This window comes from Terrapene carolina, unplaced genomic scaffold (genome assembly GCF_002925995.2).
Source record: "Terrapene carolina triunguis isolate 2854851 unplaced genomic scaffold, T_m_triunguis-2.0 Scaffold88, whole genome shotgun sequence".
Lineage (NCBI taxonomy): Eukaryota > Metazoa > Chordata > Testudines > Emydidae > Terrapene > Terrapene triunguis.
In genome coordinates, this window is record NW_020664439.1 from 38,548,320 (window position 1) to 38,563,356 (window position 15,037).

The following is a 15,037-nucleotide window of genomic DNA, read 5'->3' on the forward strand; positions in this document are numbered from 1 at the left end:
TTGTGTGTACAACATAGATGCCAGACATTCCAAATTTAGCTCCCTGAATCTGTAACAGACCCTGTGGGAGATTTGCTATAATTTTTTTAAATCTATATTGGCCCCAATCCAACTCCTATTGAAATTAATTGAAAGACTCCGGTTAGTCCTTTTGTTCCTGTACTATTTTAAATACAGAAATATAGCTTAATTTCATGGTACGGACCTATTCTTTGGCAAACTCAGACTGTAGATAGTTTGTTGGAGTAATGTAATTTGCAGTAATCTATACAGTTTTCATAGAAATATTTTTTCAAGAAGAAGCTGTCTAAACTTGTTTGGTCATAATGACTGTTTTCATAAGAGCGAGCCTGCTCTTACATCAATCTGACTCTTTCCGCTAAGTGGATGCGGGAAAGAGAGCAAGTTATTGTTTTGCCAGAGAGCTAGCAGCCTGCCAAATTACTTCTCCATTATTCATGACTATTGTGATGGGGCAAGGCCAGATGGCTACAGTAAAATAGTGAGGAACAGGTATGTTAGCCCCAGGTTAAACAAATCCCTGGTACCATGGTAACCAAATGGCAGTTGCTCCAGGTTAATCAAGACACCTGGGGCCAATTAAGATCCTTCTAGAAGGCAGGAGAGACAGCTAAACTGATTGGGACACCTGAAGCCAATTAAGGACTGGCTGGAACTAGTTAAAAGCCTCTCAGTTAGTCAGTGTGGGGTGGGTGTCAAGAGCTATAGGAGGGAGCTGTGCTGTTGGAGGAACGAAGTAGTACGAATCCATATCAGGTGCAAGGAAGGAGGCCCTGAGGTAATTGTGAAGAAGATATTGAGTGGGGGCTGCTGTGGGGAAGTAGCCCAGGGAATTGTACATGCCCTATTTCCAAAAGTCAGCTTTCATAGCTGCTAAGTTTAGGGTCCCTGGGCTGGAGCCCGGAGTAGAGGGTGGGCCCGGGCTCCCCCCTCTCCCTGCCCTGATTAATCACTGATACTGGGAGACAACAGAGACTGTGTGAGGGAGGGTTGTTTCTCCTCACCTCCCTTGCTGGCTTATGATGAAAATGGCTCAGTAGACTGTGACCCTTGCCTCTAGAAAGAGAAGGGTTATGTGGAGGGTCACAGTGAGCCTCTGAGGCTAGCAAAAATCCGTCAGGAAACGGAGGACCCACGGAGTCAAGGCCAGAACTTTGTCACACTATAGATTATGGGTAAAAAGAAATCCCCAATAAAGCTGTTTTATCTTGGCTAGTACTTTACAAAGCAAAGCTACACGTCAGTTACTCCTAGTGAAATCTCCCTGTGAGAAAAATGTTAAATGGATATCTGGAAATAGTCTGATAGTTCTATATACATTAGGTGAGATTTCCAGAAGTTCTCAGCATTAATTCTCTTTGCCCATTTTAGTCATTAATGCTTTTGCAAATATCATCATTGGCATTTTTATTTGTTTGCCATGCAACACTAGAAAAACTGTTTATTGTCATTATTTATGCAGGTATGGTTTTATCTTTTCTTGGTTACTCCATGTTTCTGGCCATGTGTGTTTGCATTCTGTTAATAAACAAACACACACACACAAACACACTGCAATCTAAAAGAGTTATGGGAGGTGGATGAATGTTTGTGGTTGGCAGTCAGTTTTAACAGTTCTGTGTAATTATTGATTACAGTGATGGTTTTAATTACTGGAAGGGCACTCAGAATATAGGATCCACACGTCTAGTATCTAGAATTTTAAAAAAGAATACTCAAAAAATTAAATTGAAAACAATTACATACAGAGGTCACCATTAAAGAATCAAAATTTAGCTAGAATTAGCCACACGATGGTCCTTAGAATATTTAGGAAAATAACCTGGAACAGCTAACCTGACTTATGGGTTGATAGCTTGTTTTATGTATTAAAAATGTTCTGCTATTAAAAATTATAAATGGTGAGTTTTCAATAGCAACCACTAGGAGAATGTTTCATTTTCGGCTGCCATCATATTTTTAAAATAATGATACTCAGTTCTCAGAATGCTTTACCAAAGAAGATAAGTATCATTACTATCCCCATTTTTTCAGTTAGGCAAAGAGTTGAAGTGACTTACTCGGGATTATAGAGTTGGTTAGTAGCAGATCTGGATATAGAATACTAGACTCCTAATCGTGATTCCATTGCTTCTCACTGGACCTTCCTGTTTGCTAAGTTAGTAAATGTACTGATCTGCTACATGAATTGAGGGATTATGACATTGAGAAAAGTTGACACACTAGTTCACAGTATTGATTTATTCCTTCACATTTTCTTTTTTTGTAAATTACTAAATTATGTACTAGAACACGATAGTACAGCAGCGTTGTGCCTCAAAATGTAACAGAATATGTTATTTACAGGTCAGAATGCCGCTACAGTATCTCAAACTCAGTTCAGAGCAGCTGTTTGGTGTTGAAGAGTAAAAGCTGTTTCTCTAAAGACAACAATCATGTTAAAAATGTGACTTCATAAAATGTTCTTATATGTCGTTACCTTTGGGCTTTCTACATTTTGGGTCTCTCTTTTTGTCCTGAGGATTTAATTGTTGTAAGTTGTATACACTCACTTCTCATAAATATATGATTTGTTATATGTAGCGTCAGCTGAAGAAGGCATTCAGGGAACTGCCATTTTTAATTACTTTGTACTTCCCATTGCTGACCACTAGTTGTTGAAATCTAGGAACAAAGAATGTAGTCCCATTTATAAGATGAGGGACTGTATCCTGGGAAGCAGTGACTCTGAAAAGGATTAAAGAGTCATGGTAGATAACCAGCTGCACATGCACTACCAGTCAATTGCTGTGGCTAGCTAAAAGGGCAGACACCGTCTTTGGATGTATAAAGAGAAGAGTATCAACTAGGAGAAGGGAAGTGTTATTTTATCTGCATACAACATTAGTGAGACCATTACTGGAATAGTGTGTCCAGTTCTGGAGCCCACCATACAACCTCATTTAAAGAGTATTTGAAAAACTGAAAGTGGTTAATAAAAGAGCTAAAAGAGGTCTGGAAAACATGCCATATAGTGACAGACTAAGGATGGTCAATCTGTTTTGTTTATCAAAGAGACAGCTAAAAGGTGACTTGATGACAGTCTACAAGCGCCTACATGGGGAAGATATTTCTGATGATAAACAGCTCTTTCATCTAGTGGAAAAAGGCATAACAAGATCCAGTGGTTGGAAGCTCAGGCTAGAAAAATTCAGCCTAGAAATAAGTTGCACAATTACCCATTGGAACCATTTACTCTGAGAATGTGGTAGTCTTTAAGTCCAGACTGATTGTCATTCTAAAAGAAACGCCATAGCCCAGAGAGGTTATGAGCTTAATAAACAAAATTACTGAGTGAAATTCTACAGGCTGTGTTATGTGGGAGGTCAGACAAAATGATCATAATTGTTTCTTCTGATTTCAAATTCTATTAATCCAAAAGAATTTGTTTAAAACAATAATGGGGAGGTTACTTTTTTATAATTATGTCTCTCTTTTTTTTAGAAATAAAAATTAATTAAAAGCAGTAACTGCCAGAGACTTAAAGCTATGGAAGCCCCTTCCAATCAGGGGTTCAACCAAAAAGTAAAACTTCCTACCAGTAGATGTAGAGACAGATAAAAACATGTAAATACAGTGCACTGTGTCTCTTATGATATTATTTATGTTGCAGTACAGCTACAGTGTGACACTTACCTTTCAAAACTAAGAGACACTGCCCCAGTGTCTTCTCTGCCATGAGGAGCTTACATTCAGAAAGGCAATAAAGGATGAAAGGTGGGTGAAAATGATGCAACAAATAGCAGAGTGACAGGCATACATATTGTAAGTTTCAAAGGTTTTTTAGTTTGTTTTTATTTTGTATGCTCTCCTACCTAGGGATATAAACTAGCTCATTTCTTGGAGGTGTTGCAGGAATGGATCTCAAGGTGTGTTTTGAATGATGAGATGATAGTGACCAGGAATGTCAGGCTTTCAAGGAATAGTGCACAACATGGAAGAGGGCAATAGACACAGTTATGGAGATGTCAGATAAATAATGCAGTAAGGTTGGAATGTTTTGCTAAATAGAAGATGCAAAAATGACTCTGTTTCACTTAATAGTTATCATGATTCTCCTTCTAGTAAGTAGAGCCAGGGCTTTCAGTGCTCCAAGGCTATTTGCTGCTGAGTCTGACTCCCAGGCCAATTGGCTCTCCGGGAGTTTAGAAGCTTTGAGGTCCTAGGCCATGGTGCAGTCTGCATGGCTGAACTATTCTGGAGCTTGCAGTCCCCATGATACCCAGCAGCTGACCTGTTCCATGTCAGTTTCACCCATGCTAGTTGGTGGACATCAGTGAAACTGACGTGAATCATGTCAATTTCACTGGGCAGCTGCAGGGGATTCCCAAGAGCATATTTCATTTTGAATGTTTCCGAAAATATTTTTTGTGGCATTTCTGGTTTGCAGGAAATTGAAAAAATAACATTTCCCGTGAACTGAAAATTATGAATTTTGGGTAGCTTTACTACTAAGGCAAAGTTTTTGGTGCAAACAAATCAGTGGTGCTTGCTAATTGAAAGGGGAAGTTATTGAGATAAATGGTTATTTCTTTACCTCTAGGTTGCTGGCTTGAATCTGGCCCCGGTTGGTAGTTACCAAGAGTGATTGCCATCTGATATCTGTCCAGTGGCCTATGAAAGCTGAGCTGGTGGTCTGAATTTGGGCCTACATTACAAACAGCTCCCCACCTCACGTCTCCTCTCCCCCTTTTCCACCACACAATTTCCAGAATTGGCTGTTAGAAATAAGATGATTTACTTATAAAGTAAAAGATCCTAATAACATTATGTTTTCATTAGATTTTGCACAGATGCAAACTCAGGAATTGCACAAGAATCCTTTTGCTTAGTTGCCCTTTTATTTCACAGAAAATAGTGTAATTCTTGAAGTGTAGAAGAACTTACAAGACTGAAACCAAATGCCAAGGCAATATTATCTACTCTGCTTGTATGGAAACTGATCAGTTAATGTATCGCACAAGCCCTTTAAAATTAATCAGATAACTACTAGAACTGAAAATTCCTCCTCCTTCTCAAATCTGCAAATCTGAAAGATTCCTATGACCTTTAAATTACTGAGTATTCACAAAAAATTGCTCTTACCATTTTTCAAGGGAGATATGGTTGTGCATATTTGAATATATGCAGATAGTGAGACTCGCTGGTGCCTATCAAATTAGCTGTGCAGTTCAAATCATTAGCATTGCAATTAAGGATGGTTGATCTGGTTTTGATAAAACAATATCTCTAAATCTCTGTTTCTTAGACTTGAATAGGACCAGTTTTTAGGTTCTGTTTTGAAAGGATGAGGTAACTTTTTTTCTGGGTGCACCTTGCTCGATTTCAGCTGGGACCAGAAGATACAAATAACGTGAAAATAGCTTTTTGGTGCGTCACTGGCAGTATTGGAACATAAGTCTGTTCTCGTGACAATTTTAACTCAGTTTTGCAGACACAATAGGTTTGGTTAAAAAGCTGAGCATGAGAGGAAAGACTTTCAAAGGTATAAATGGAAATTAGGCACCCAACTCTCGTTGACTTTCAGTGGGAGTTGGGCACCTAACCACCAGGGCCGGCTCCAGGGTTTTTGCCGCCCCAAGCGGAGGGAAAAAAAAAAAAGCCGCAATCGTGATCGGCGGCAGCTCCACCGCGCCGCTTTCTTCTTCAGCGGCAGGTCCTTTTCTCTGCCCCCGAAGAGCCCGACATGCCGCCCCTTCCCCTTGGCCGCCCCAAGCACCTGCTTGCTGGGCTGGTGCCTGGAGCCAGCGCTGCTAACCACCCTTTGTGCCTTTGAATATGTCCCACTAAAATGTTGATTCCAACTGAGCTAACTTCCCAACTGCATTATTATTTGTAACTGTGTTTATTTTGAATATGAATACAGCAGGCTCACCCTGAAAGGGAAAAACATTTCCTTATATTTTGGCTTGTAGGATCATTTATGTTATGCAAACCTAAAGAGAGTGATCCTGCACTGAGAACCATACAGTTAGACCCCTGCACCTACACAGATCCAGTTTATTTTGATGAGGCACTGTATGCACATAGGAGTCCACCTGCATATTTCTCAGTGCAGGACTGGGGCTTTACTTTGTACTTTGGACCAAGATACTGGGCTGAGTCTGCTCTCCCTTTCCCCAGTGAAAGTCAAGAATGTATCCATCAAAATCAATGCATGGACCCTAGTGTATAGTTGATGTAATTTGGATGAGAATGAGGAGTTTGTTAGATATCCATTTTATATAATGTCTGTCCTATTTAGTATTTTACAGTATTCTGTATGGTGTTGTACAGAAAAGAGGAAGAAAGGATGGGCAATTTAACACAAGTGAAGTAAATGCCTCTGTGTAGTGCTATTTCATTAGGACCTTTTTCTTTTCCCTAAGGGATTTTTGACTATTTTAAGCGAAAAATGTAGTTGGTTTAGTGGAAGGTGAATTTAACTTGGTGTGTGAATGGTTACTCTCTAAATGGGTTGCTTATGAGACATACCTTTGTACGTTGTATAGATAATCTCAAAATTCAGGAGACTTACTTGCAGCATTTTAAGAAATGAAATACAACAGAATGCTAAAAAAAACCCCACAGCAACCCAACCCCAGCATCATTACAATTGAATAGCCTCCCTTTCACACATGGCTTTTGTGGCTCAGATTTTTTACTTTAATTTTTAAGCATTTTTTTTTTTTTTAGCCCACAGGTTGTGAGATTCAGAAAGAGCCTGATTCAAAGCCACTGAAGTCCACAGGAATCTTTCCACTGACTTTAGTGCAGCTGGTATCAGGCCCAATTCTGCAAGATGCTGAGCAATTTCAGCAAGATGCTAGGCACCAGGCAAGCTCAGGCCTAGAAACAGCTGATTTGTCATGAACAGTCAGATTAAAACTGCATGGTGTCTTAGGTTCAATACCTAACAAAGTTTATAGGAGAAACAAAAGTAGTTTGCTAGAGATTGGGATGTTGCCTCATGTCCCTGAATCTGAAATACAGGAATATTTCTATTTTTAGTATCTGTATTAGCACCGGTAGTGTGCAGGGAGAGGACAGATAGATATTGGAAGCATGCTCTTGCTGTGGGGAAGTGAAGCCACCATTCTTTTAACTTCTTTAAAGCTCTTTGTGCCTTGTTAGTTCTCAAAGCTGCTGACCATATCCATACTGAACTGAGAGGGTCCTTTAAGAAATGTTAATCCCATTAAAACACAAAAAAGCCATCTTCAAATAACATTAAAGGTCTGAAATCCACAAAGGGAAAGAGATTCAGAGTTAAGGTAGAATCTCTGTTCCACCCCTTTGTACCTCAAAGAGGATTTTTTTTTCCCTTCAGAATTTAAGGTCGAGAAACAAGAGTCATTCAAAATCCCTTCTCTGTCCTGTTTAGTTGAGAGGAAAAGGGGGACACCGTTTCTTAGAGAGGTTGGAGTGGGGCACCACTAAGTGAATAGAAGCTGTCAACAAAGGAGACTGACCGGAATCTATTTGCTACATGTCTGTTATTTGACCAGATTATTCAGTTTTGATGGGCTCCCTATGGTGCCCTAGTTTTCTTATTAACCCGCTGTCTACCATTTTGTTCTTCAGTCCTCCTCTTGAACTGACTGCTGTGTCTTGCCCTGTATTTGACACAGAATCTTAAGCACTCTCAGAAGAGACTTTTAATTTAGGATGTCAGGAGGAGGAAAGTGAAGAGGATTGAAAAGCTGCTATATTTTCCACCCTCCAGGATGAAAACATGTTTTGAAAAGAGCTGAAAATGGTCCAAGGGAAGGCTCATGGATAAAAATAATCCCTTCCCTGGGGTGTCCATCAGAAATGTTTTTATGAACCCCTCTGGGATGAAACTATTTCATTTCCCCTGTAGACTGAAATGTTTGAAGGGTAAACTTACGCCAGGTGGTCCAAAGCTAAAAAACCCAGTATATTGTCTCAAAGTATCTGATGTTCAAAATGGATTCTCTCACAAGCTCTGTCATTGCAGTAACTGTAAACTTGGGAAATACAACAAACGCTGGAAATGCCTGATCTCCTGTTTAGAACTGCTTCAGCATTTTGGCAGGGAGAGTTTCCCTTTTTTGTTCACTCACAGACAGCCAGAGAAGACTTGCTTATTGAGAGATGTGTTGCAAAAAAATCGTAACAAAAGCCAAGTTTCTGCTTCGCTTCTTCCAACGATGGGCTGGAATGTACTGCAGCATTCATAGCATGCACCTGAAGGTAGCCTCAGGCAGACAAACTCAAGGGCATTTTTAAAGCCAGGTACTGTCTTTTCCAGTCAAAAAATTAAATTGATGACTTTGAGAACTGTCTGAAAAAAAGAGAACAAAGAAACAGACTTTACTGTGGAAAATTCCACAGGAGAGGAAATGCATGGTTGGAAACTCTGCAGGGATCCTGGAAATTCTGCAGAGCTCAATTTTCCACAAGGAAACCAGGCTTCAAGTCCATAGTGCTACGGTTACTTTGTGGATTCCCTTGTATCCCCCATCCTCCCTGGGAGCATGACTATCACAGGAATGGCTCTTCCCCTCCAATCTACATTCTAGCCTTTGCCCCACCAAACAACAGAGGGAGCATCAAAATATAGTCATCAAAAGCATTGAGTTCAATTAGCACTATTGTGTGTTATTTCTGAGGGGTATTTGGACCATCACTGTTGTTTATGAAAATGTTTTCAAATTCAAAAGGTTCATCAGTATTACCATGATTGATTCATCCACACATTTGTACTAGACCCATGTTTGCAGGTATCTATTCGTTAGTCTGCTGATCAAAACATTTGTCATGCAGCCAAAGAGTAGAAACAATACCATGTGACTTAGATGATTAAACTCACACCATGGAAAAATGATTTACAAATCATCAAAGCAAACAGGTAATGAATAACCTAGGTTGGAAAATGATGTTTTTATTTCAAACTAAATAGAAAATAATGACTATATTAATGGAAAATCAGGGTTGCTTTGTGACTGATTTAGTAACCATAGCAGGGCTGAATTTGTGACAAATGCTATTCATAACACACATTATTCCTAAGGACTAATCTGACCAACTCTAAATAATAATGTAAAACATATATAATAACACAAATTAGAGAATTTGTGTGTGTGTGTAGTATATATTAAAATTTTCACAGTTCTGTTGAGTTCTTAATACATTAAAATGATTAGTGACAATTAATTTTAATGGAATATTTGTGGTTCTCTTTGTCCTATTAGAAATTTCAGATTTATTTTCTGGAAAGATAAAACTGTCTATTACTATACTGTAGATGTATCATTATTTTAACATAATGCAGCTTCGATTATGTAGATAATCTGGGTGAACTTTAATTTTAGTTTAGGGTCAGGATATCCCTTTAATTGTGATGGGTTGCCTGTTTCTTATCTGTCTTTAAAAATGGGATTAGCTGACTTTATAATGATGATTTTGTATTGTCTAACTATGCAGATCAACGCAGTGGTTTATGTTGCTGCTGTACCAAATTGTTATTGAATCAGATAAACTATGTTTAGTCTAAATCCATAATGGTGAAAACATCATGTTATGACTTATCACTGTCATGTTAAATCTCCCCTATCATTCAGTTTACTTATACAATGCGCTTTCTTTCTAGATCCCATAGTACCTATTCGTCATCTCTTTCCATTTGTACCGCTAGTTAAAGGTCATGGGAATTCTGCATGTGTAAGAATAGAAGGAGCAGGTTATACTGTTATGACAGTGCTACTATCTTAATGAGGGTTACACACCAAACAATTGGAAAAGTTAAGATTTCTACATTGTTTTTGAAATTGTTTGACCTTAGGGAAAAAGATGTAGATTGTTGCTTTGTGTAATTAATTAAAATAAATGACAAAATTATATGAGGCAGCTTAATAGTTAGATCTAAGCTCCTAATACTTGATATAAACAGAGAATGGGATGGAAAATTTCTTCCTAATATCATAGTTGTCATTATGGATTTGTTCAATTAGATTTCTTTTTATAGTTTGCTGAAAATATCTGTAGTTTCAAAGTGGAAAAAAATGTTTAACTGTTTAGTGATTATTACTATGGATGTTTTGCTTGATTTCAAACCCACTTGTACATGACGGTTTTGAAAGTTGGATTTAAACATTATTGGAAAGGAACAGAGAAGTAAAGAGAAATGAAAAACAAAATCAAGTTTATATACTGTGCTTAAGACACTTATTTGTGCCAGCCTAGGTTTTGAGATTTTCTTCTATCCCTAATATATAGCACTGGCTTCCCTTTAGCTAGAACTTGACTTTTTAAGTAGATATATTCTTTGGGAAGAGAGAGGGGTGAGGGAGGGACACGGATTTAAATTATAGTATAAAAAAGGTTTGTATTTTTGTGTTTGAACTAGTTTTGCAAATCTAAAAGTTAGTTCAGCAGTTTCGCAAAAAGTTATCCTGTATGATTTAAGGCTCAGAGGGCCACATTTTCCAATGGGTTGTCTCCGTTTGTGGTGAGTGCAATTTGTGCCCATCTGCTGGGCCTATAATCAAATGCAGGTGTGAATCTGAGTACTTGTGCCTCTCATGACTTGACTTTGGGGCCAAATTGGGTAGCTAGAGGCACAACTATTCAGCTAACAAAATTATCATATCTATTTAAGTAATGCAATTCAAACATCAGCAATTACATTGGGAATCTTACTGCTGAGTGTATCAGAAGATTATAAAGTAACCTTTACACTGACTGAAGGACCTTTATAAAGCATGATTTATTTATACAAGTTGGCTTTCACTAACACAAGAAACACCTATTTAGACTAAAATCCAAAAATGAGTATTGCATTGCCATGTAACTAGAAAAAATATGTAAAATATATTAAAACTTTAAAAATAGAAAAAATATAATAAAACCAGAATGCTGTAATTTTAAGAACTGGTAACTCTTAACATCAGCTTCTCCAACATCTTAGTTAAGTAGTATGATTTACCATGGAAGAGAGGTGGTATAAAGTAGCAGGTCAGAATCATGGAGTTTGACATTGGCACTACCACAGAATCTGAGAGTCTTTGAAAACTAAATTCCACTCTGGGCCCATTAGAGAAGCAGACTCAGTCTGTGGGATTTGGATTTGGATCTAGATATTGCCTTCCCCAAAGTCGGGGTGATGATCAGGGGGTTGAACTGAGTGTTAGTGATCAGACCCATCCCTAGTATAAAGTTATGCCATTTGCTATTCCCCTTTTCATATATATATAGTTTTTATGGAGGGGTCCATCTGAATCCACCACTTTCCATTATTCTTCTCCCAGAACACCATCAAACTCCCCCATTTTTGTGTCACATTGTCACATTTTCTTTGATGTTACCTTGTTTGGCCTCAACATCTGAAGAAAAACCTCTTGTAAACTGAGAGTGTTAAGGCGGCCTGTATCCAGAGTTCTAAACATCTCCCTCATCGTTGGCTTCCCAACATAGCTAATGATATTTTAATAGTTATAGGTCCTATCCTGCAAAATGCTCATCACTCTTTAATTCCTGTTGATTTAATTAGATCTCTTTCTTAAGTGGTAACAGCTAATTAAGACCCCATCATTTTGTATGTTCGTATCATTTATTTTCATACAGTTGAAGAAAACCATTCCTTGATGAGAAAGCACAGGTTCCCATAATTAAATGATGAGCCCGTCACACATTTTTTCTCTGATTTTTCTCATCTTCTCAGACTCCCTCTTTGGGTTCCTGACTGAGATCTGCTAGAGTTGTTTTCAGCTTAGTTTTTATATATTCTGTCATTTCTTTTAACTTTTTCATCAAAGATGACTTCCCTAAAAAACTGCAAGGGTGTAAGTGTCTGGGCGAAACGTGAGTTGATCACCCACAACAAACTGTTTGTGTTTGAAGTAAATGTGTGACTTAAAGGTCAGTTTTATTTTTGTTTTTAATCAGATCAGAGTTCTTCATAGCTTCTTTTATAGATTTTTCATGCTGTGGGAAACTTCAGCTTACTTTGCAGACACTGCGTTTCTCTTGGTCACCAGCATCTAGAGCTGTCTGAAAAGGGGGAATTTCTTTCTGTAAAATCTTTCTTGTTTTTAACAGAAAACGTTTTGTCCTGAAGCAGAATGAAATGTCAACAATGCCAAAATTTTTGTGGAAAGTGGTTTAAAGACCAAATTCATTTCAGGAGAACTGAAATGGAATTTTTTAGCTTCTCAGTTGCCCTCCAGCTCAGCTTCCAGAGAAGCAAAAACCCTGGCTTCTCTACCTCTCTGCAGACTCCCAGATCCAGAAGCCAGAGAGGAGCTATCTGGCCCCTGGAGCTAGGGGTTTGGCAGCTAGTGCTTTACCTCTCTGCTCTTCCAGAGCTGGAGGGGAGGCAGAGAAGTAGAGCATTTAAACCTATACAAGAAAACCACTGAACCAGCTGACCTGGGAGTCTGAAAGGCCTGTGCATCCCAGTCCAGGGAACTCCCAATAGGGTGACCAGACAGCAAATGTGAAAAATCAGGACAGGAGGTGGGGGGGTAATAGGAGCCTGTATAAGAAAAAGACCCAAAAATCGGGACTGTCCCTATAAAATCGAGTCATATGGTCACCCTAACTCCCAATGACAGGACTTCCCCAGAGCCACATACCCTGGGACTCTGTTTTGTTGGAAAATTCCCAGCCAGCTCTATTTATGAAGCTTAAGTAAGGTTTATAAAATGCTTTCAGATCTTTGCATGAAAAATGTTTATATAAGTGATGATAATTTATTTCTATTACAGATAGTTGGTACATGAAATGAAAAATAGTATTATTTTTATAGCCAGTTATATTCTAAACTGATTGATGACTAGCTAATGATTGCTTGAGCCCTGGCTTTTTGTCTGTGAAATGATAAGCTAAGGTACAGTCAAATCATTTTTGACTGTTCTGGCAATGCATGATGGAATTTGCAGTAACTTTATCCTGTAAGTTTAAAAAGCTGTGTTAGTATTATGTATGCAGTGAAACACAAAGATTGGCCTTGTCTTTTGGCACTAACTTAAGCCATATGTTTATACTCGACAGTTTTTGGTGCCTCAGTCCAAACCTGGACACTGTTGGAGAAGTAGCCTTTCTTTTTAATTTTGATGAGTTAAGTTAGTTTGTGGAGCTAAATCTTGGTTTTGCTTTAATCTCTTTTTGTGTGAAATGAATCAACAGAGTATCAGCCTTCTGTATCTGTCAATACTGTGAGTCAGATTTTCAGCTGGCCTCCACAAGCTCCCCTGTAAAATGTAAAGATGAAACCATTTGAACATACAACCAGGCAAGCAAATACATTGGTTGGTTAGCCACTTGGTTCCTGGATTTGTGTGTAAACGTGGGATTTTGCAGATACAAACAGATGCAGCTGGATTTTTGAGGCTGGTTTAAAAATGAACCCAGTTTTAAGAAATTTAGGAAGCAAAATCATGGTCTTGGCAAATCGTGGTTATTAAAGATTCTGTAGCACTTTTCACACAAATTAAAGACACAGCTCTCGTGTTCTGGCTAAGATCTAGTTTGAATAATTGTATTCTGCCTACATATAATGTAAACTGGAAATAGTGGGCCAAATTCACTGCTGATGTAACTCCATTGATTTCCGTTGAATTATAGCAGCAGAGAACATGTCCTCTTATGTTTTGCTTCCTCTCTTAAATTATTGTTGCTGTGCTATGTTATGGATCTCGTGGGCACCTTACAAACTTACAACACCCGTCCTGGCAGACCTTGCAGTATGGACTAACTCAGGACTGAATCTAGCCACCTGCCTGTAAAGCAGCATAGGTTCTTTCAGGGTGAAAGATATTGCATACTTGTGAGACAAGTCTTGATTCTAATGTAGACAGCTGCACATTTATAATCTAATCTGATATACTCATTTTGTATCAATCAATGGTATGTGATGAGGTCTAATTTGAAATGTTTACAAAACAATTGGGATCAATGTAAAATGGTGGCAGTCAGAGCATTACAGTGATTGTGAGTTTATATCTGTGGAAGTACTAGACCTAAATTAGACTACATCTAATCTGGTAGTGTCCAAGGTCCTGCCTTAACTTTCTTTAATGGAAAACATCATAATTACAAAGAGGTTTTATACTTATTTACAATTCAGTCATAACAATGATAAAAGCTAGACTTGGGAGTAAGATCATTTTGATGAAATTTCTGGCACCAAATCTGTGTTCTTAATTTAAGAATCAGTTTCACAGTGGGTTGACTAGACTCAGGAAGAATCTGAGTTTCCATTCATCTAAGAGTCATTTCATTGATTTAAAATTAGAGGACACTATCCCACCTCCCAGGGGCGGCTCCAGGCACCAGCAAAGCAAGCACGTGCTTGGGGCAGCCCATTTGCAGGGGCGGCAGGGATCCAGCATGGGAGCTGAGAACCAACAGGGGGCCCTGGGAGCTGTAGTTCCTTGGTTAGCTCCCTGCCTATAGAGCCAGCCCTGGAGCAGGGAAAGAACTACATTTCCCAGCATTCCCTTGGCCACTACCAACAGGAAAGAGGGGGAGGGAGTGAGGAAGCTGAGACCTCATGCTGTAGCCTGCTGTGAATGGAGAGCTGCACTGTGAGTAGGGATTCCATATTTTAACATTCAAAAAATAGGACACGCCATGGGGAGGGAGGGTAGCCCCACCCTGCCCCCATCCACTCCCTCCGACTGCCCCACACAGAAACTCCAACCCCCCTGCTCCCTGTCCCCTGATCACCCCCTCCCGGGACCCCTGCCCCAACTGCCCCCCAGGACCCCACCCCCTATCTAAGCCCCACTAGTCCTTGTCCCCAACTTCCCCCTTCCTGAGACACCCCCCCCCAACTTCCCCTCTAGGACCCCACCCCCTACCTGTCCCCTGACAAACCCCTGGGACTCCCATGCCTATCCCAACTGCTGCCTGTCCCCTAACTGCCCCCCCCAAACCCCTGACCCATTTAACCCCCCCTTCTCCCTGCCCCTGACTGCCCCCCCGAACCTCCGCCCCATCCAACCCCCCCTGCTCCCTGTCCCTTGACTGC

At 39.4% G+C, this 15,037-nt stretch overlaps 1 protein-coding gene across 1 annotated transcript in view; it reads left to right on the forward strand.

The window, feature by feature from the left end:
* The window catches only part of NAALADL2 (N-acetylated alpha-linked acidic dipeptidase like 2), a 547,525-nt gene that overhangs the window by 210,226 nt on the left and 322,262 nt on the right, over positions 1 to 15,037 (forward strand). The gene's annotated exons all lie outside the window — the stretch shown is intronic.